At 41.4% G+C, this 24,431-nt stretch overlaps 1 protein-coding gene across 9 annotated transcripts in view; it reads right to left on the reverse strand.

Moving 5' to 3' along the window:
• The window catches only part of LRRC8B (leucine rich repeat containing 8 VRAC subunit B), an 86,209-nt gene that overhangs the window by 44,673 nt on the left and 17,105 nt on the right, over positions 1-24,431 (reverse strand). Inside the window, exon 2 of one of the 9 annotated variants that reach the window (XM_059688898.1) lies at positions 17,547-17,603. The exons of the other annotated variants lie outside the window; for them this stretch is intronic. The gene's annotated coding sequence lies outside the window, so the exon portion shown is untranslated. The remainder of the gene's footprint in view (positions 1-17,546; positions 17,604-24,431) is intronic. 9 annotated transcript variants of the gene reach the window in all.

Below are 24,431 nucleotides of genomic sequence, written 5' to 3' on the forward strand. Positions count from 1 at the left end.
GAAGAAAATTCATAGCTGACAACTTCCCCACCACAAGTGACATCTAACAAATCGGAATGGAGAAGTGCTGTCAAACTCAGCATGACTGGCTGCTTTAGAATGATGGCCATTCTTTTTGAATCAAAGATGGGTCACTGGTTAAATGCCACAGCATTCCTGAGTGACCTTAAAATCTTGCCCAATAACTTCACAGTTCTTCTTTTATACAAGTCAACAGTATAATGCAACAGGAATAATGCCGGAACCAATGGAATTATCAAGTTATCACCCAAGCAAGGATGGTATGCATCCTGCCCTGTTCCCCTTCCCCCGAGACCAGGGTTCTAGGACGGCAAGGACATTTCTTGTTTCCCCAGAGCCTGCCACATGGCAGGTGCTCTATATGTGTGTCATTCCCAAACCCTGGGAGCTATGATCAAACTGACAGCACTGCAGGTCCTTGGATGGTTTCAGTCTTATAAAACCAGTAACTTCTCACAGGGATCACTGTAAAGATTGCTACATCTGGTATAACATATTCTTAACCCAATGACAAAATTCAAATTGCCATGCACTGCAAATCAGCCTAATGTTTATACTGAGCTCATTTCTGACCACAAAAATACAAAGGTTTAATGCTCACCAAGTAGTAAATGACCATTAAACACAAAAGATGTTTTAAATGGACACTGCTGTCCATTGATGCCCAAAACATGTAATTGCTCCATACCTCATGCTTCTTCAGCATTTAGGGAGTGTAGATAGTTCTTACGACACTTCCATTACTCTCCAACATGAAGAGCTGGTTAGATGCCTTCCTGCCTCTCATTTTGAGCTCTTAGAAGAGCTCCGTGTCCAGGACAGGACCCAACACACAGAGATTCTCAATTGTTGAATGGAAAAAGGTGGCAGGAGGTGGAAAGGGGAAGGCTACGATTTACTGTGTACTTAGTGAGGCAGGTATTATGATCTCAACTCTGAAGGTGAGAAAGCTGAGGACTGGGATTTGCTCAAGCTCACAAAACAAACCCAGAATTCACACCAGCTCAAAGAGCCATCTGCTACAACCGCCTCTCCAAGGAGCTATGTAAAATGGAGTTTTATATAGAATATGACATCCCTCTTTTTAAAAAATCTGCAATCTATCTTTTAGAGAAACTAAAGACACAATCTAAAAAAACCTCAGATCTATATAGTTTTCTAGCTCATTACTCAGTATTCCATTTAGTGGAACAGAATCAACAAGTGCTCCCTCCACCCTGCCAGCCTCTATTACGTAATTAAGATCAACATGATAGATAGCCAGGGTGCATCCTGCCCGCACAACCTCTTACAGAGAAACAATTACCCACCAGTTTAAAGACAGGAGGAATAGCTGTACTTACGTTTAATCTGTACTTAAATAATGTTTTACCTGGCTTTTCTTCCTGCTTTCCTATTAAAATGTGGTTCAAAAAAATTAATACCACATCACCGAAATATGACCTTCTTTCTGAATGACTTAATAAAGGAGTACCACATGACCTCAATTTGCTGTTACTTTCAATATGTTACTTTGTTAGGCCTAGTTCTTATCCTCAAATTATTATGAATATTTGAGAGACCTGGAAGGAACAGTAGCAGAACAGTTGAGATCAAATTCTGACTGTCATTTACCATCTACTTGACCCTAGATTAGTATCAATAAGTATCAATAAGTGTCAGTTTTCTCGTCTGTAAAATAGATATTAATGAAGTTGTTTCAAGAATTAAATGAGGTAACTATAAATCAAATGCGTAGCACAGCAGCAGGTACAAAATAAGTGCTCAAAATGGTAAGTTATTAACAGAGTAGTAGCTATACCTAAAATTAATTCTTAAAGGTGGGCTTTAATGTATTATCATCTTAAGAGAAACTAGATTGGATGTTACGGGGTTTGGTTCTCTATCTAAATTAGTAATTTCCATGCCAAATTTTGCAATATGTCACATGACTCCAGTTACTACTCCAGTGTCATTAACTATAACTGTAAATTACCTCAATTATTTAATATATGACCCATAGGAAGACAAAGTATTATGAAGCCAAAATAATATACACGGATGCCCCCCTTTTAAAAAATTAACCTGTGCAAGTAACCTCCAGTTTTTGATGCAATGCCTATCTCCCCAATCAAGATCCATGCTGCAGACAAGACAGACAGAGCCAATGCCACCCAAGCAAAGGCCATGTTATAAGTCTATAAACCTGTATGTTTAAATATGTAAATCTTATATGAAACTATTATCATAGCTGAGAATTTACGTGATGCCACAGAATTGCACACTTTTATGATTAAAATAAATTTTATGTTACATATATTTTACCACCAAAAATATCTATAATCATGTAAAACAGAAAAACTATTCTAACTGCTTTAAAACGAGCATAATAAATTACACAAATTAATAGCAAGCCCCAGTGTACTAAAAACATGCCAACACACCAAAATATAATTTTCCTGTGTCAAATTTGCTTTTTTATAATTTATAGGTTATTATAAAAAAAACTAAATATTTAATTACCAATTTTGTTACCTAGAAATAGAAGGATTTGGATGGGAGAGATATGATCCTACTAATTTTTCCCAAAAGGGCATAGATATTTTTTTCACACTAGAAGAAATAGCCATATATGAAGTTAACACATTTTAAAATCTTCTAATGACTAGGTAAACACATGAGATCTCCCCCCCCCTCAAAAAAAAAAATAACCATGGAAGCACCCACCTGTTAACAAAAATCACAAATAAATTTAGATGGATTTGGCAAATATTTGATCCTCTTATTAATCTTTCTTATTAAGAGGTCAATCTAGTAAGTCGGTCAACCCCCACAAGGTTTTCTACTCTCTACATTACATCTAATGGACAGTATAAAGTTGGACAAGTCATTTCACCTCATTTGACCTGACTTTCCTCACTTGTAATATTAGAGAGCCAGATGATGGATAGATCCTCCGCTTCCTGCATTCCACTAGTCTATGAGTTGATTGATTGCAGCTGGAGCGAGGGAACACCTAATCTGCAAAGACTGCTCTGGGGTGGTGAGAATTGCACAGGGCTTTAGAGGAAAGAAGTGACAGCCCCGAGAAAAGCATTAACTCCAAGAAGAATGGTGTTGGTTTTCTTAGAAAGTGCACTGAATAGTCTTCAGTTGGCAACTAAGAAGTTGGTCTTGCTAAAAAGAAAGTAAAAGTGGGTCATAGCAAGAAAAGGTCATCAGGTCAAGCATATAATTAATGAAAGCACTGATTTTAATTGAAGGTAAAAAGGTAACTGGGCCTGGCCGGTGTGCTCAGTGGTTGAGTGTTGACCCCTGAACCAGGAGGTCACAGTTCAATTTCTGGTCAGGGCACATGCCCAGGTTGTGGGCTCAATCCCCAGTAGGGTGTGCAGGAGGCAGCCGATCAATGATTCCCTCTCATCATTGATGTTTCTATCTCTCTCCCCCTCTCCCTTTCTCTCTCTGAAATCAATAAAAGCATACTAAAAAAAAAAAAAAAAAAAAGGTAACTGGGAACCATGGTAGGATCCTAATACAAACCCACCCACTGAGAAACGGGGTTCACCACATTCAGTTCTTGGCCAGTAGATGCATATGCTCTTCTGGGGTGACATCCCCCATGGTTAAAGATCACCCACCACCTCTGTGTAGATGATTCCCAAACTATATGGTGAGCCCAGTTCCCTCAGCCTAAGCTTCCGAATCATCTCCCCAACATCTTCCCCGCTATCTACTGAGGTGTGTGGAGGCAGCTCAAATGTAGCATGTCCCAAATTGAATCCGCCGTTTCCGCTCACATCCACACCAAACCTGCACCATCAGGACTGAGAGCTCAATGATGCTGAAGAGTGACAGCAGTATCAAGAGCTCAGGCACCCAACCAAAAAGCCTTCTTATCCTCTAATCCCTCAAATTGGCCAGGTCTGCTCTTTTCTTAAACTACTAGCCGCTTCTGCTGCATCCCTGATACCACTGCCTTGGGTGGAGTCTTGCCCAGCTTTGAGGAGGTCAAATGACATACTCTCCTCTCTTGCCCTTCTTAGTCCTGTTTCCATAAGGCAGCCAGAGAGCTCTTTGTAAAATGTATCACCTCCCCATTTGCTCTTTGTTATTATAAAGACCAAATAGTGTCTCATGGCGGGGTGGGAGAGGCCTGGCAATGGAACTTGAGTGCTATCCAGCTTCTCTTGTTTTATTGGATCTTGCTATTTCCTTCCCAGGAATGCTAGTTTGACCCCAAAGGGCTGGGCAGACTGGATAACAAATTCTATGATCACTGTGACCATCACTCACTTGAGGATAGCTGCAATAGAAAGAAAGGCTGCTTCACCACGTGACTCACGGGGGGCACACACTGACCCTCCCACGTTTGTATGGCTACCTCTCACCTCAGCACTCACTGACTATGCCATGGATTCTGATAGTTTCAGCCACTAGGGAAGAGGTTTTTTAAGCCTCTTGCTCGGTTTCTATCTACATGTTACCGGTGTCTATGTTCCCCGATACTGGCCTTTTTACAGAAGCTTTCTTCTACTTCCTGGTCAGCAGCAGTCTATTCTGGGAATACAGAGTGACTGCTCTTCCTGTTAACACGTTACCCTGGCAATGTTCTGTGCTGCTGTAGGCAAGCACAAACTGCCCGGTTTTACTTTATTTATATGTCGTTTCTTCCCCCTGAACCTAGGGGCCTCCTTGTTGACTGAGTGAAGCCTCAGTTTCTCCACCGTCACTCCCTACCCGCATGTACGAGTGAGAGCTAGAGACTGGTGTTCCATGGTGGCAGTGTGGGAAATGTGCCCTGCAGGAGTCCCAGGCCTGCCTCCACCACCGTCTGCATGGGCTTGGGCAACCCAGGCCTTCCTGTCCTCCGCTTTACAGTATGGACAGTCATCCTGGCCCCAAGAGTTGATAATTAGTGGTAAAATAAATACTGTAGAAGTACTCCGGAATCATTAGAGTGCCACATAAATGTAAAGGGGAACTCACAAAGAAAGCCAAGTCTTTTGCTGGTAAAATAATTTTAAAAGAGGAGGGCCTTGGAACATTATCTTAAATTGAAACAAAATAACCCATGAAGTGAGCTCTACTTACCCCCACTTTGGTTCCAAGGAAACAAAACACAAGTGTTACAAGGTCACCGACACCGCCTAACATTTAAATCTTACTGCAGAGTCAAGAGAAACTTTGCAAAGAGCTCCCTGGCCCAGACACAGAACTACAGGGTAAGAAAAAAATTATTCTCCAAGTCAACCTGGCAATAATGGACTGAGTATTCCATCAACTGGGTATTTAAAAAGAAAGGAAGAAGCAAACAAAAACACCTGAAACCTTTGGCTCACAGTGCCAACGAAGTGAAGCCTGTTTTGTTTACCTGCCGAACCCACAGAAGATCTTTTAAAACATTCCTGTCAGCCAACACTGCGATCTCTTCAGGATCCTATTTTTTCCCTGGAAAGAAGGGGTGGTGAGTGAAGCATTGGGTAAGAACGCTATAAGAGAAAGTCAGTTTTGAAAGAACAGGTTCGAATGTCATCTATTATTTCAAATAAAAAGTCCACTTTCACCTTGGTGTTAAGTCAGTGCTGCATATTTGCAACTTCGTTAATGGCTGCTGGCCGAACTCACTGGTTTCCATTTGCTCCTCTGCTGGAGCAGAACAAAGTCTGGTTTACAATTAGGATAACACAGTGAAATGTCTTTTTTTCTGACATGATTTTCTCTCCCATGAACGGGGTGTCGTATAGTGTGACCCTATTCTGACATGAGTTAGTGTCCGACTCCACAGGTTTAAGGGTTCAGTCCCACAAGACTGTCCCCACTTCAGACACCAGTCACAAGTCCCTGTACTCAGACTACCTACCCTTCTGTATGACTTGATGACAAATTCAGAGTTTCCCGCAACACCCTCCTTAAGTTCAATAATTCACTAAAGCATAGCACAGCTACAGGAGTCAGGACAACACCCTACCTAGCATTACTGTTTCATTGTAAAGCATACATACAACTCAGGAAAGGCCAAATGGAAGAGATGCATGCATAGGGCAACATATTTTGGGAAGGGGCAGGGGCGGCGCTGCCAGGCTCTCTCTAAGTACTACACTCTTCCCACACCTCAATCTGTTCACCAACCTAGAAGCTCCCCAACCCTGTTATTTAGGGGTGTTTATGGAAGTTTAATTACATAGGCATGATAGGTTAAATTGCTGGCCATTGGTTATTGAAAATCTCCAGCCCCTCTCCTCTTTTCAGAGGTCAGGGGTAGACTGAAAGTTCTAATCCTCTAATCACTTGATTGGTTCCTCTGGAGGCCAGCCGCCATTCTGCAGCTATCTAGAGGCCCACCAAGAGTCTGATTAGCATAAACTCAGGTATGGTTGAAGGAGGCTCCTATGAGTAACAAAAGATGCTCCTATCAGCACATTCCAACGGTTTTAGGAGCTCTATGCCAGGAACCAGGAGTAAAGGCCAAGTAGGTCTTTCTTATTGTATCACTCATAGCATGTCACTGCATAAGAACAGTCTCACACAAGGGCTAATTCTTATGTGAAGTAGTTACAATCTGAAACAGTGTCAAGCAGTCCACTTAGAAGAGGGGTGGGAAACGTCCGGCCCTTGGGCCATATAAGGCCCGAGAAATCATTTGGTCTGGTCCTGCCAAGGCATTAAGGGTGAGTTAATCAAATGTTGGACCAGATATAGCAGGCTAATTTCTTTTTATAATGGTGTGTCAATAGCAGGCTAATTTTTAAGTTGCTAATTTTGTGTGGACTGCGAATGATGTCATAAGTATCCAAATGGCCCTTAGCAGAAAAAAAGTTTCCCCATTCCTGACTTAAAAGGTTAAGCTCACCTTCAAGGCCAAAACAGGGCAGCCATTTAAGCCATTTCCATCCTAAGTCAATGACTTATAGAAGTTACTTTCTAAGAGATGTCTTCCCTGACCACTCCAACCAGGCCCTTCACAATATTGTCTTTTAGTTCCTCGTCCCTTATTTTCATAGCTCTTATCACACACCTTCATATGACTGTTTGGTTAAAGGTTTATTTCTCTCCCACTAAACTATAAGCTCTATGAGGTCTATTCTACATGTATCATACTCACCATTGTATATCCAGGGCTTAGCAGGCAGAGCGGCTATTAAATATTAAAAAAACAAGTGTTGGAGAGTTTGTCAAGAAAAAGGAATCCTCATTCACTACTGGTAGGAAGGTAAACTGGAACAGCCACTATGCAAAACAGTATGGAGGGTCCTCAAAAACTTAAAAATAGAGTTACCATATGACCCAGCAACCCCTCTTCTGGGTATCTACCTGAAAAATTTGAAAACACTTAATTGTAACGATGTATGTATCACCATGTTCACTGCAGCATTATCACGGTGGTCAAGACATGGAAACATCTATCCTTTGATAGATGACTGAAGAAAGAATATGCTGTCCATATATGCAATGGAATACTACTCAGCCACACGAAGAGAGGAAATACTGCCATTTGCAACAACATGAATGGACCTTGAGAACATCATACTAAGTGAAATAAGTCAGACAGAAAAAGTTAAAACCATATGATTTCACTTATATGGGCGACATAAAACTGAAAACAACAAATGAATAAACAAGAGAAACAAAAACTCAGACACAGACAACTATATGGTGGTTACTAGAGGGAAGGGGGTGGGCAGTACTAAAGGGTAAAGGGGGGTCAAATATATGGTGATGGAAGATGATTTGACTTTTGGTGGTAAGCCCACAATGCAATAAACAGATCATGTATCATAGAAATGTACACTTGAAACCTATATAATCTTATTAAACCAATGTCACCCCCATAAACTTAATTTAAAAACAGATTAAGGAGCAAAGAGGGACACCTGTAATACTGCCAACAATAAATTTAAAAATATATATTAAATGAACAGACAAAAGAATAAAAATTAGACCCCCTTGTTTGGAGCAAGCACCACAACACCTTCCAGGATAGCTACATCATCTTGTCTTCAATGCACCAAATTCTACATGACATGCAAAGGTCCCTGAATCCTTTAGCAAGTAAAGACTCTATCTGAGCCCTATCAGCAGAGAAGGGGGATTTAGCTCAGCATTAAGAATACCTAGAGGCAGCTCGGGGCATACTGAAGTGATAGAGTACAGTCAGGCTTCTAAAAGAACCCACAGATAACTGATAAGCATCAGGGAGAGTGCCCACATTCCAGAGAAGGTGACAGGCAGGATTTCTGCACACGGGGCTTCAGAACTCAGCAGGATCCTGCAGCTTCACTTGGTGTTAGCAAAAGAGAGAAACCATGTTCTTCCTGGGAATTTTAGAGTTTTGATGGCTTCCCAAGAGACAGAAGCCACATTCCCCTCTGGAGGCTTAACACATGACTTCTAAATCAGGGTGGGGCTTGGTCTGGCTTAGCGACAAATTCGGTGACACGACATGCATGATTTCTAGCCAAACTTAAGTTTCTCCTTTGTGCACAGCAAATAAATCTACAGTTATTTCTCAGCAACTCAACTTGAAAGGCAGAAAGATTGCGCCAAGATAGCTAATGGTGGTTTTTTTTTTCCTGTATCTATTTTTTCCTTACCCGTCACAAAAAATAGTACTTTTCTATTTATATTTGACAACACCATCTGTTTTTACTGTGGAAAGTTTTATCTATTCAAGGAAGGCAACAACTTAGTCATGTTAGTTAAACAGAGTTAGAAATGAGGAGGACTCCAGGTACCACCAATGTGTGTCATGGCCCGAGATGTACTTCCCAAGAGAAAGTGTAAGAGGAATGTCTTATCTTGCATCCACTCTGACACTAGGTGTATTCAACAACCACGGCCTAGCTTCTGCTCGATGCAAAACATCGCCCAAGATGCTACAGGGCAGTGGTTGGCAAACTGCGGCTTGGCAAACCACGGCTCGCGAGCCACATGTGGCTCTCTGGCCCCTTGAGTGTGGCTCTTCCACAAAATACCGACTTCTGTGCATGGGCCACGAAGTTTCAATAGCACTGTACATGCACGCCTGCATGTGGTATTTTGTGGAAGAGCCACACTCAAGGGGCCAAAGAGCTGCATGTGGCTCGCGAGCCTCAGTTTGCCGACCACGGCTATAGGGGATGGAAAGGTATCAAACTCAGGACCCTCAAAAGGACTATATGCTTTGGTGGTTTAAAGCACGAATATAAGAAAGATCAAACAAGTGGATTACACAGTGTGTCTTAAGGCAATATATGCCAAAGGTATAACAGTTAGAGCATAGGATTTACGAGTTGGGCCAAGAAAGATGTATAGAATTTATATAGGTGGGAGGTGAAGGGATAAGGGTTAATAAGGCACATAATATTTTAATGTAGAGGAATGGAGAAACAAAGAAGTAGGAGGAAGCCAAGATGAATTTAAGAAGTTAGTGATGAGACATATATTTGGAGTGGTATTTCTGATACAGAAATAAAAAAGATAAGATTAGGAAGTCGATTACGCTAAAATATTAAAGAAATTTTGGAATGTTAGGCTATGAACTTTTCAATACATAACCCACACCTTAGCATATAACAGGCATCTGAGAAATTATTGTTTTGGAGTAAAAATATCACTTTTGGAATTAATAGACGAATATTCTAATGAGAGCAGAAAAGAATTTAGATTTGATCTTATAGGCAATAGGGAATCACTGATGGTACCTGAGCAGGGGTACCATGGAAAAAAATATATTAAGGGTATATTATTGTATATTGGGGAAGTTAATTTGAAAGCGACGGGGAGAGGGTTAGAGAATAATAGCAGGAAGCCTAATTCTACATTAGGGTATATATCAGATCACCTTGTAAAATAAAACATAAATAAAACTCACAATTAAAGTAGAAATTCCCAAGTAGAAAAACAGTTATCCTTAAAATGTTAAACTATTAGACTAGCCAGTAAAATAATGCAGCTGGACGAAACAGATTTTGAGGGAGATTTTCCCAGAAAGTCTTAAGTGATGTTTTTGAAAGAGAAATGGATTTCATTAGATGTTTTTGTTTGGTTGTTTTGGTTTGGTTTACACAGGATGGTACCTGAAGACTTTGGTAAAATTAGATGCTTTGAGGTAAAAATATGACTTTTAGAATTAATAGCCAAATATTCCATGCACTGCCATATCACACAAGAACAGTCTTTAAAACACATACACAAAAGGGTGCCAGATAGTCTAGTGGCCATGTGACACCAATAGCAAGTCATCATCTTAAGAATATACAGGGCCCTTCCTCTGGAGAAATCATTAGGCACTGTCACGCACCAGGCAATCAAACCTTTGTTTAGAATCAAGTTACAATTACTCTAAATATGGGCCAACAGTTCATCTGTTTCATCACTAGTGCCTACTCAAACAGTTCTGTAGATGACTTCACCACAAGATAACTTAATTAAGTTCAGTGCCAAAGAGTTTTGGTGTTTTTTGTTTTAAAGCGTTTTCTTTAAGCAACTGATTATAAATTTAGGCATCAGAAATCTTATTTCTATAAAAATTACTGTATCTAAACCAAACCAAATTCTCTCACCCATTATAAAATAATACTCTTCTCTCATAAATATTTTACTTACATATTTCCCAGCAACAGGCTTGTGAGAACAAACCAGGAAGTGAAACCAAATATGATCCCACTGTGAAAGCGGAGTAAAATGGAAGAACACATTTGGAATCAGCTGAGGCACTATTAAAATTCCCTTTAAAAATACATTCCCCTTAAAAACATCAATTTAATGAAAGCAGTGATATGAGGAATTTCAAAAGCATACGTCTTCATTTTGTTGTTTGGGAATTTCCCCAATCGTCTGTGCAATAGCTCTTCATATCCAGGCTGGTTCATATGAAATGCAAGCACGCACCCAGCCTGCCTGGGTGAAGGGAGAACATGGGTAAGCTATCATGTTCATGGGAGCAAATTTACTCTTCAACAAAGCAATCGGAATCTTTAGTGATTTGCTTTGGAGAAATGTACCTTTTGCTTTGAAGGTAACAAGCAAATTTCCCTTAGTTGTTTTGCTGGGGTTACCATCATTCCCTTTATTCTACAGTAAGTTGGAAACTCCCTGAAAACAGAAACCAATTTTTCTGTTTGATTAATTTGTTTTTTAACGGAGTAGGAAGACTCAGTGACCAGGGATAGGAAGAGTTACACAAAGCATCGAATGATTATTTTTATTGTCCAAGGACAGTTTATCAACCAAGACTTGTCACAATTAATATTTCCCTTCTAAGATGGATACTAGGCAGAACTGTTAGCATAGGCAGCTAGATATTAATAAAGGAAGAGAGCAAAGGAAACTGGACATTGTTGAATCTAATGGGCTGGGAGCTGAATAAGACAAAAAGCTTGCTTCACCAGGAAGTTACAGCTTCACACACTCTAGGGCAGGGGTCCTCAAACTTTTTAAACAGGGGGCCAGTTCACTGTCCCTCAGACCGTTGGAAGGCCGGACTATAGTTTAAAAAAAAACTATGAACAAATTCCTATGCACACTGCACATATCTTATTTTGAAGTAAAAAAACAAAATGGGAACAAATACAATATTTGTATTTGCATGTGGCCCGTGGGCCGTAGTTTGAGGACCCCTGCTCTCGGGCATCCTCCACCCTCAGGACCTAATCTCCCCCGCCCCCAAAGGGGACAGGAAGGATTAAACGGGGCAGGAAGGATTGTTACTGGTCATTACCAGGGGAGGCATAAAAACAGCAAAAGAAACTCCTCTGCTGGGAGCTTGCCAGGTAGGAGTCAAGATGGTTCAGGTAGAGGTGCTTCTATGATGAGGCATGTGCAACAGGAACTAAGATGGTGACCATGAAGGGGAGGTACCTAGCCTGGGAAAAGGATTGGATTGGATAAGGCACACAGAACCCCAGAAGATCTTGGAAATACATTGGTTAGGGGTTTGGCCCATCAGAAGCCCATGAAAGTTTGGGAAGTAGACTAGTTATTTTGAAAGGGTGCCTGATCCTTCCCAAGCCTGAGGTGATATAATCCAAGTTTAACAAAGCTCTATCTCTGGTGTCCATAACACTCCCTCGCCCCATTCATTCACTTTCTCTCTTCATAGCAGCCATGCCACCCTAACAGCCACCTGGGGTCCAGCAGCCTCACGGACTCCAAGCCTGGGCTTGTGCACAGTGCTAGCCAGAGTGTAGCTGGGGATAGACCAGAGGTGGGCAAACTTTTTGACTCGAGGGCCACAATGGGTTCTTAAACTGGACTGGAGGGCCGGAACAAAAGCATGGATGGAGTGTTTGTGTGAACTAATATAAATTCAAAGTAAATATCATTACATAAAAGGGTACGGTCTTTTTTTTTTTTTTTAGTTTTATTCATTTCAAACGGGCCGGATCCGGCCCGCGGGCCGTAGTTTGCCCACGGCTGGGATAGACTATGCTAGCTAGATGGTGACAGACATGGACTAAACCAATGGCACATAATTTCTGGACCGTGGCCTTTGTACTGGGCTTAATGAAAACAAGGTTGGACTTTTTTCACAGTGGGACGGATGAAGATAGACATTGGGAACCTGGGGGCAGTCTTCTGTTTCCACCCAAATAAATTTTACCACCTCATCTTCCCAGGTGAGTCCCTGAAAATGCTTTCCTCCTGACACAGCAAAGACCCCATTTCCACCACCAGCAGAATCATAAATTCCTGCATTCCACTACCATATCCTTTATTCCGAGTGGGTTGCCTGTGAGAGGGGGGCTAGAAATACCCATGCAAAATTAAAATAAATTCTCTTAATGATTATTATTCTTTATTTTTATTCTTAATTATAAGCAGGATTTGAGTAAGTTTAATACTGTATACAATACAATATTTTAATAATTTCTTAGCAATCTAATAAATATCATAGTCCCTGAACTACCTGAGACTTCAGCAAATGATTAGGTACCCCCATCAAACACCGCAAACACAATGCAAAGGTGAACATCAGTGCTATTCTGCAGACAAAGCAGACACACTGCTGCCCACATGAGAATGAAATTTAAAAGGAAAAAAAAAACTGAATAAACATCGGCAGTGACAGACAAATCCATTGGCACACACATGCGTGCATACACATTTGGTGTATGTGCACACATAGCAGTACAAGAATTATGTGGACAGTGAATTCATCAAATGCCGGGAGCCGGTCCATCCTTGCTGTTTCAAGGGACCTGGCATATATGGCATACGGTTCTTAATATGTTTGCTCAGCTTCTTGGCGCTGTGTTTTAACCAAGGTCACCTCTCCGAGAAAGGTTGAATCCCCAGGTAGGGATTTTCCCCTGAAGTTAGGGAGGGAATAAAACCCCTCAACTAAGTGCCAGGCAGGTAATTAATCACTTTAACTACGAACAATCATGCTTAAGCTACATAATCTTTACTCCCTGGAATGGAGATAAGAAACGCCCTAACCTTTGTAATAGAGATTGATAGGATTGAATCAACTGGTATAAATACAGATGTAACTAGACAGCAAGACACAGAACTTAGGAGACAGGACTTAGAAGACAGGACCAAGAGAGACAGAATCAAGAAGACAGAATCTACACAGAACGTTCTCTAGAGACAGAAGAACTTCGCTGGAGAGAACATGGCAAAAGATCCTGGACAGAAACTGGCCTCAGAACCTAGAGACAGAACCTAGCTAGAGAACATGGCAAAAGATCCTGGACTGAACCTGACTACAGAAATTGGCAAGAGAACCTGACTAGAACCTGGTGACTGAACCTGGCTGGAGAACCTGGACAGAACCTGGCTGAAGAACCTAGTGAGGGAACATGGCTACAGAACCTCGCTGGAGATCCGAAGCAGAACCTCGCTGGAGATCCAGACCAGAACTTGGCTGGAGATCCTGGCTAGGCTGCTGATCAACTGAACACTGTCTCCGTGTCATTCCTTCTTCGCCGACTCCGTCCACGCCTTTGGGGACCCCTGGACCCGCTGGGGTTGGACCCCGGCAATCAAACATTTGAGAGTCTTCTCTGTGTAAGAACTGTGTTATTCCTAAGAAACTGAGGCAATTCTATTGTCATTGTCTAAAAAGGTTGAAGGATGTGCCTAGGAGGTCTAAATCCCGAGTTTGTCTTTGGACACATTAAAGAAGTCAGCATTGAGGCAGGCTAGTCCCCTAATCAGTCTACTTCTGGCCACTTCATTTTCTTCCTGTTACTCTCTCACTCCCTATACCAAATGCTATACTCTCACTATAGCGCCTGATACTTGTATGTGCATTTGATTTTCCTGACAGAAGAGCTTTTACTGAACATTTGTTATGGTATGGGCTGAATAGGACAGAAAGAATAATAATCAATAAAATGATAATTTTTTTGTATTTTATCTTATATCTACCCTTAAACACTCATAAAAGATGGAAAATATACACAAAATTAATAGGGAACTGGAAAATATATAATTGAAGATTAAATGGCATAGTTGAGATTATAAGATACAGCTGCATAATGCTTTAAAGTTTATGGATCATCCCCCCCCCCCCCATAACTCATTTAAACCATGCACTTGACTTTATGACAAGGATACCAGCTTAGAGGGGGGAAAAATAAGCTGCCTAAGTCACATGTATAGCAATCAAGAGCTTGCTCTCATAACTGACACCAAACATTGCATTCTTCCCACCACCCGAAGCTGCTCTCACAAAGGTCCACAGCTGTTGTTCAGGGAACATGGACAGCAACACGGGTGATGCGCACCTTGAGCCCTTCAGGATATGCAAGAGCTGGATCAGAAAGAAGAACTCCAGTTGGGGATGGGCAAGAGCAGAGAGGTCTTGAGTGAGGAGGAGCCATGGGGCAGCAGGTCCTGCTGAGGAGAAAATCTTTATAACCAGAGGAGGATGACTTCACAAATCAGTGAGGCAGTGAGGACATTCAGACTCAAGATTTCAGAATGAAGTGTATGACTTGAATTGACTCACAAAAGGAAACAATGATTGATTCTAAAACAGAATGAAAGCAATGTTCTGGGAAAATTAACCTGGTAGGGCATGGGAGATTCACTGGGGCAGCAGAAGGGAGTGGGACAAAATGAAGGCAAGGGAACCAGGTAAGACCCAACTGTAGTAATTTAATAAGAAAGTAGCGAGGCCCTTACCGGTTTGGCTCAGTGGATAAAGAATCGGCCTGCGGACTCAAGGGTCCCGGGTTTGATTCTGGTCAAGGGCATGTACCTTGGTTGCGGGCACATTCTCAGTGGGGAGTGTGCAGGAAGCAGCTGATCAATGTTTCTCTCCCATCGATGTTTCTAACTCTCTATCCCTCTCCCTTCCTCTCTGTAAAAAATCAATAAAATATATTTGTTTTCAAAAAAACAAATGGCTGTTTGCGGAGAACCAATTGGCAAAGGGTCAGGTGAATGCTGATAGAATAGACAGAAAACTTGGCATCAGTCAAGCGTAATGGTTGTGTTAATAGAAGCAGAATGGTGAACGTGGAAAGAGATTGGTGGATGGAGAAACATTACGGGGCAGGATTGGCAGAACTTGGGATGGATTCAACATGGAGAATGAGGGGGAGAGAGGTGCCAGGGATGACTCTTAGGTTTCTGGTTTGAGCAACGAGATGGATGGGATACCACTCACTGACATAAGGAATATCGCAGAGAACTGATAAGATGGGGCCAAGGATCACATGTTTCGGTTTGAATCTGTTGATTTCTGAGGTGCGTTGAGACATGGAAGAAGCTACGTTAATTAGACATTTGTATGCGTGAGCTCAAAAAAAAGAAAGAAAGAAAGAAAGAAAGAAAGAAAGAAAGAAAGTAGTAAGGACCAGCAGTGAGGGGAGTGTCAGTGAAAATGGCCAGGAATGAAGGAAGTTCAGGAGTACTAACAGGTGAAGGGGGCCAAAATTTTGCCACCCTGAAGCTGCCTTTTTAGGATATTGACGTTAAGCTACTTATTAAGAAACTAGAGGTCCATTGTAGGAAGATTCCTGCAAGAATAGGGCTTCCTCGGGCCTATTCCTGCAAGAATAGGGGTTCCTGAGACAGGAGCGAAGCTCCCTTCTCCGCTGCCTCGCTCCCTCCCGTCTCCGCCGCTTCGCTCCCTTCTGCAGCATTTGGCTTCCTTCTAGACTGTCTTCAGTCTTCACTCCGCACCTGTGTATGCAAATTAACTGGCATCTTTGTTGGGTTAATTTGCATATCGCTCTGATTGGCTGGTGGGCATAGCAGAGGGATGGTCAATTTACATGTGTCTCTTTTATTAGTATAGACAAGACTCAGAAAGAACCTTTGACATCCTCCTCCCCTTTCCTACTCAAGAGATTCAGATAGACAAAAACCTGCTTCAGGAAGATTTTAGGATGTTAGCTTTAGCCGCATTTAAATTAAGTATGGTAAATAAGAGGGCTTCTGGGTGCTTGTTAGTTAAATACCCGATGTGTTCCATTGTTTCTGAGTCTCCTAGCATGAATTTGCCTACCATGTATGTTAACTACCTGTAAATCACTCATTCTCAATTCTGAAATCTAAAACCCCATTTCCACCCTCTTCTCCTTTGTCCAAAAATGTCATATATATCCAATGTTGCCTCACTGTCTTTGGAATTTTCATGCTTATGTGAATTCCCCATGCAAATGTATTAAAAATTAATTTTGTCCAGTTAAATTTTCTGCTCATTTGATTATTAACCCAACTAGAAAACCTTCTAAGGTGGCAGGAGAAGAATTAATATTTGCCCCCACACAAGGTACATATGACATGCACTGGCCAATGGAAGAGATGGAGAAAGGAGAGAAGAACTAAGTTGGGCTGGTAAAAGGCTCTATAATAAAGTGCTAGTTAATATTCCAATATTCACTGGCAGAACAATGATCAATCTGGTGAATTCTGCTCTTTCACTTTGAATCAAGGATGACTTACTAACATAATTAAGATTCCATACCCTTATTAGGGGTTTGGCATAACTAAGTTATGACTGAGTATTGCTCTCAAGTGTAAACCCAGTGGGAAAGATGAAGATGGGATGAAAAGGTCATTTTGTAGGTTCAGATCATAAAGACACATGGGTAATATACTATAGAATCAATTAAGGTTTTCATGCAAGGGAGTGACATGAGTTGGTCAGTGTGAAATTTTAAATTTAGAAATTTAGAATTTGCCCCTTTGGTAGCAGCATGGAGGATTCATTAGAAGGTGGAAATGTTTGATGTAGGTAGAAAACCAGATCAATAGTGCAAGGGATAAAGCAAGAAAGAAGGCTTGAACTAAGAAGTGACTGGGTGTGAGAAGAAGAGGGAGTAAAAACAAATACTTTTAAGCACTTTGAATTACCATACTTTTAAGAAATTTTAAGCAAATACTCTGCTAAATAGCTTATGAGCATGAATTTTAGAGTTACTCAGGTATTAATCAGAAGGTTGAAGAATGACCTAGAAGATATAGATGTTAACAAGAAGGAGAGCCAGGACTCAAGGACAAGTGATCACCCTACTTCTACTTTTGGCCATAGGGTAATGGTGAATACTGGTCGGTGGAGGAGGGTGATGAGCATGGTTTTTTAAATACTGAGTTTGCAGTACCTTTGGGCCATTTGGGTGGTGAGGTCTAGTAGGCAGCTGGAAATACAAACTGGAGCCCTGGGGAGAGGAGAACATGTGAATGAGTTTTTTTGCTGCCCACCTTCGCCAATGCTGCATTTAAAGGCTTGGTAATTTGAGGGAAAACAAGTTATTTAAAATGAAGAACTGACTGTAGCATGAGTCTATCTCCTAGGTAAAGGAATTCACTTAACCTCTTCATTTTCCAAAATTTCCTTTTACAGATGAGACAACTTAATTTTTTTACAGCAGCAATTGTCTAAGATAAAAAGTCTTATGTTATATGACACATACACACACCACTTTTTTGAATGGCTTCTACCTGTCTTGCCCAACTGGAGGTGAACAGCATTGGAAGCAAAGATGTTTTTAAATACATTCCAGCCTCCTTGTGGTAGGTGCTCATGGCCTTCCTGATCATGAACGGCCGACTCTCTAACAAATATGTGGGGCATATTTTTAAAATTTTATTTCAGTGTAAAAAAGCTGCTCCCTCTCCCACACTGCTTCAAGTTTCATTTGTGCTCTAAACTTAGCAACTGTAGAAATAGTGAATATATTTAGTTTAACAGAGTTAATAGATACCCAAAGGAATTTCAGATGTGGTATGTTTTGCATTTTTATAAATATCAATCTTTCCTCTGCTAGCTTTGATGAAGTTGGAAAATGTACCCTCGGGGAATCTAACAGGAAGAATACTTCCTGTTTGGATTTTCTCTATGGAATTTATCTCCATTTAATGTACTATATAATAATTATGTCTACATTCTGTGTCTACCCATTAGGCAGTAAGCTTGAAGAACACAGGCTTTTATCTGTAGGGTTCACTGATGTATCCCCCAGCATTCAGCCTAGAGAGTAAGGGCTCAATAAATAATTGAGAGTGAATAAATCAGAGTCCTGTGATTATTATACCTCAAGAAATTATCATGTGTTTTCCCTTAGCAATCATGACTCAATCTCCATGCTCCAACTTAGTCTTTTTCTTTCTATCTTTTTTATTTATTTATTGTTTTATTGCTTAAAGTATTACAAAGAGTATTACATATTGGTTATGCTTATATGCATGCATACAAGTCTTGAACTTAGTCTTGAACCATGATTTCTATTTATATACCCGAGAGAAATTCTTTCAGGACCTATGTTGTGGTGGGACCCTGCAGGGCCTTGAACGTTATCAATACAAAGAAATTAAATGGGAAAAACTGCAGCAAAGTGTCAAAACCTCCCAGGTTCTCCAAGTGATTCCTTTGCCTCACTCTGTCCTATGAGGAGTTATGATTTCTCACCTACCCATACCACTCTGACTTCTGGTTTCCTGATCTCACTTCCTGTTTCAGCATATGTTTCAGCCGAGGCTTCCTCTCAGTGTTCTGACCCCAGGTTACTTGAGTGTGACATCTGTTGTTTTCACTTTTGACACTTTGATCTCTGTGTGTGTGGTTAAACCTAGAGAATTGTCCGAGCCTGAATTTCTAGACAGATTTCACAAAACTTTAGAATTACAAGACAGATATTATGGACTACTTTTCTCCTCAAATTTCTTAATGTCCTTTGCTCTCTCCATTATAAAACCTAATAATTTCCTCATCGCCCTGCTTGATGGGCTAATCACTGTGACCACTTGCATTCCTTACTCAACATGAAATTTTTTTCCTGGTTAACTGGATTTAGTTAGTATGAATTATTATGCAATCAAAGACAAGAAGAAACTATTATCATGCTACAAATTCATGTTAAGAATGAAATTAAAAGGACTTTACAATGAGAAAAGATATGTTTTCTAAGTAATTTATGCTAAAACTTTTCCATTAGATATATCTAGATATGTTAGGGAAAAAACTGAGTTTGTGCACTCTTTGTGAAATGTAGCCATTGTATAATATAGGTTATGGCTTTCTAAGTCATTGGATTGGTCTAATTTAATTCATGGACCGACAATTCCAAACACATCAACTGTATCAGTGAGGCACTATTTAAAAAGGCTCTCATCACCTGCACAGAAGACAGTTCACTTGACAGCACTCTTTTCTTGGGCAGTGACTCAAATCAGCTGGACTGAAAAATAAATCTAAAGGGCACACAGCTGTCATATAGCCTGAAGTAGCCCTCTGAGCAATAACTTGATTCATTTTTCCCTGGTTCTACAAACAGGACTGCAATCCAAGAATCTATTTCCCCTCCATATGAAGAGAGCCACTTAGTGCCCTAGCAAGGGCTCTCTTGAATTCCTTTGCCCTTATGGTTATGGTAAACTGCACACAGTGATTTCTTGATTTTATTTAACAGGAAACAGGCATTTCTCTTAATGAGTGATGTGAATCAGCCACAAATAAGGGCTCTAAAATTAGAAAACAATATTTTAGCAAAGTAATGTTAGCATCAGAGTCTGAGGAACAGACAGGTACCGGACTGAATTTCTATGTATAGTGGACATAAGTGACTTACTAATTTTCCTTGTGACAATCCCTAATTATTTTTTTAAACTTTTGGTTATGGAAAATTTTAAGTATACACAACAGTAGAAGAGAGTGGTGTAATAAAGCCCATGTGCCCATCACTCGGATATAACAATCATGAGACCCACCTCCCTTAGATTATTCTAGATGTCATTTTACCTGTCTTATTTCAATATGTATCTCTACAAGGTAGAGAGAGTTCTTAAAAAATATAGGCACAATATCATACCCATACCAAGTGGTATGCTGGTAGTTTTTAACAACAGTTCTCATGGGGGGGGATGGGTAGGGGAGGGAGCCCTGATATGCAGTTTATGCCAATTTCCATTTCATGGTGTAAATATTCCCACCATGGCCAATTTCAAGGTACCAACATGATGCCCCTGAATGTGGCATTGAGAAGGAAGGTGCAGCACACCATTTTATAGAACTTCTGCTATGCAGATACATTAGACATAAATAACCCTGAGAACATCAATAACAGCAAATTAGAGTAAAATAATTGGGAAGCGATACATTTTGAGCATTAATTTTATTTTAACACTTTAATTTCGAGTATGTCTAATTTAATTTTTAATGGCTGCATTTAACAACTGGCTTGCAAAATTCCTGAACTATAACAACCAGCTCTCGTCAGCTCTAGCATACCACTGAATCACATCCAAATATTTAACAATTCTTTAAAATTCCCAACTATCCCAAATTCTCTGACATGCCTCTTTCCTCTTTTTCTCACAGTAGAGAAGCATCTCAAGCAGGGGTGAAGAGGGAACTCAGCTTTAGGAAGCTACACCAAAAGTGTGAGGCTTTCCAAATGGCTACTCCGCTGTGAAAGTCTGTTTCCAGGCAGTTAAATTAGATGCGGCACGCGCACATTCCTTTAGATTACTGGGAATCAGTCATGTTTTTATTTCACTTTTACTGCCCATTCTCAAGTTCCTAAAGAAAGAATTTGAAAAGGGATAGGGCAGGGACTTTTCAGAAGGAAAAATAAGTCCTTCCCAGGTAGACAACCTCGAGTTGATGGAGGGTTCCACAAGGAAGATTCCTAAGATGTGGGATACCTTCTGTGCCTGACATATCCCACCATTGACATGCGGTTAAAAAGCCCTCTTTAAATGAGCCTTCTAGAACTGAATGTAACAGTTCAGATGTGGTAGGGCCCAAGCAGACGTTAAGTGGTGTAGCTGCCATCCTCAATGAGGGTGCCCGGCTACACCACAACTCCTCCTTGAGCTCACAGTCAAGTAAAACTGGAGTCCAGTTTGTGAACCAGTGTTTACCACTTACCCAGACTCTACAGTGTGCACTCATGAACCCAGTCCCACCACCAAATCTGTTCCCAAACTGCCTTTCCAACATCATTTCCCACTATGCCTTTGAACAAACCCTTTATTCCAGACAGGCCAGCCTACCCACCACCCCAAAAATACATACCATTTTTATATTCCAAACTTTATATTATGAAAAATTCCACATTCATACAAAAGCATAAATAATAGTCTATGGAAGCCTCATGTACCCTTCACCCAGCTTCAGCAATTATCAACTCGTATCACACCTATGGCCCTGAATGGTTTTGAAGCAAAGCCTGAACGTACCATTGCACCCACAACTATTTCAGTACTACTACTTTCCTGCACACCTCAGCACAGACATTTCTCTGATACCTCCTTCGTCTTTCCAAATTCTATCACATCCTGCACGGCTAAGCTCGGGTCTCACCTCCCACATTATTTCCATTGAACTTGTCCCTTAGTCCTAAGTCTCCTTGAGTAAGAGGTAAGGAACTATAATTCTGAGTTTATGCTTCCTAGGACATTTTCAAAGCCTTTGGCTTCTCAACTTTGCATTCTGTTTTACAATCCTATTTAATAAAAGAGTAATATGCAAATTGACCATCACTGTGTGATACAGATGGAGGCACCCACAGCCAATAAGGAGGGAATATGCAAACTGACGTGACAAAGATGGCGCTGGCCAGAGTGGAGTGGGTGGGGGCTTGGCTTCCTTAGTGGTGGGCAAGATTGACGTCCTCCTGGCCACGCCATTGGGGTTTGTGGATCTGCGTGGCTGCAGGCCTCCAGTGTGTGCATCCTCTCCTCCCTCCCTGGCGTGTGAACATCCCCAGCACGCTGTCACCCACACGTGCCGGCAACATTCCCGGACCATGGCGCATGCAAGTTCTCCCCCCTCCCCCCCGCCCCTCCTCCGCACTTCCAACAACCCCAGCATGCCTACGTCTGCCACAGGACGTGCGCACATCCCCTCCGGCACGCTCATGTCCTTTGAAGAGTGTCTCAGTGTTCTGGGTGCTGGGGGTGGGCACCTGTAAGATGACAGTGAGAGGGCGGGTGGTGACACCCTATTCCCGTGGAGGCCAGTGCAGCAATGAGATCACCTCCATGGGGCTAATGCAGGTGCTGAGGCAGGAGCAGGTGCAGACAGACACACCTGGTGGGCACAGATGGCCCTCGCTGAGGTGCCTTTGGTCAGCATTCAAGATTGGGAACCCAGAGGAGGTGAGGAGTTCCGTCCTCTCAGTGAAACAGTGGGGTGGTCGGGGCGACTGCAGAGGAGGAATGTGCATTTTCGGTGCCGGCACCCATGAGCAAAGGCTGCCCTGACTGAGCCTTGCTCGCTTGGGGCCTAGCGCACTCCTGCCGGGCAGCGGGTGACAGGACGTGCTTTTCCAAGTTAATGAGAGAAAACATTGATTGTCCCGCTGCCCACGAAGGTGGAAAGTGAAGTGGGAGACATGCAGGGAGTGAGCAAGGTTCCCTGTCTGGGGGTTCCAAATCCACTGTAGGTCCTTTCACTGCTGATTAGAGATATACTGGGTGCCCCCCCCAAATGTATACACACTTTGAATACCTACTAATTCCAATGGGTTTAAGCATGAAAAGAAACAACAATGGAGCTGTCATCTGTTAAAAGTGTGGGCACAAACTGGCAGTGGGACATTCCCTGAGGGGTCCCAGATTGGAGAGGGTGCAGGCCAGACTGAGGACCCCCCCACCCCCGTGCACGAATTTTGTGCACTGGGCCTCTAGTCATTAATATCAAACTGCAAACATTTACTATATCATACCAAACACTACTTAAATTACAATGGAATTGAGATCTCTTTTTTCTCCAGTAGAAAAGGGGATAGAGCCCAGTCAATGTGGCTCAGTGGTTGAGTGTCAACCTATGAACCAGGAGGTCATGGTTCAATTCCCGGTCAGGGCACATGCTTGGGTCGTGGGCTCAATCCCCAGCGTGGGGCATGCAGCAATGATTCTCTCTCATCATTGATGTTTCTATCTCTCTTCCTCTCTGAAACCAATGAAATATATTTTTAAAAAAATATATGGGATAGATGGCTTTCTCGAAGAAAATACTGTTCTACAAACCACACTGCAATCTCTGAGAGGCAGGTTTAGCATTTTAAAACCATCCACTGCAATATTAATATTATTATTATATTTTTCTTAAAAGTCAATGAAAATTACAAGGGTTGGGGAAAGGCTTAAATTTTATAAAACTCTGAGCTGGAGTGGCCTAGTTTGTTGGGCATCATTCCATGCACCAGGCCGGGAATCAAATGGGCAAACACTTGGTGGGGGACATGCAGGAGGCACACAATCAATGTTTCACTCTCACATTGATGTTTCTCTCTCTCTCTCTCTCTCTCTCTCTCTCTCTCTCTCTCTCTCTCCCTCCCTCCCTCCCTCCCTCCCTCCCTCCCTCCCTCCCTCTCTTTCTAAAAAATCTGTTAAAACATTTTAAATAAAACTGAATAATTTAGAGCAACATAGAAAAGAGGGTTTTTCAACTTTGGACATTAATACAATTTAGCAATAGATGGTAAAAACAACAGCTGCTGCGCCTGGTAAATCCAAATAAGATTACTGGGTCAAAATCACAGAAATACAGAGAACACTTCAAAATTCTCAGCACACTAACAACAAAGCACCACAGTGGAATTTCATTAGGAAAGGAAATACTTTGTGTAGAAAGAATTTTTTATAAGATTTCACCATGTGTGGTATCTCTGAGGACTTCACTAGAGAGGAAAAACACAAGAATCAAAGGGTAAACTTCAAAACAATTGTTTCCTTCCCCTCTCATAAACCCTCACTGCACACACCAGGCAATTCTACATATCCTTACATCCTGTTCTCTGTACACACATATATACAGAGATTTTAGTTTTTCAAAAATGAGATATTAGAATATACTTGGGTCGTATAGATCACTTTAAGATAAAGAGAGTACCAGTCACTGGTTCAGTTACTTTCATAACAACAGGAAAAGAATAAAGGAGTTGAAAGACTTCTAACAAATAAAAATGAGGATTCTGTACCATCTAGACCAGTGATGGCGAATCTTTTGAGCTCGGCGTGTCAGCATTTTGAAAAACCCT

This window comes from Myotis daubentonii, chromosome 3 (assembly GCF_963259705.1).
Source record: "Myotis daubentonii chromosome 3, mMyoDau2.1, whole genome shotgun sequence".
Lineage (NCBI taxonomy): Eukaryota > Metazoa > Chordata > Mammalia > Chiroptera > Vespertilionidae > Myotis > Myotis daubentonii.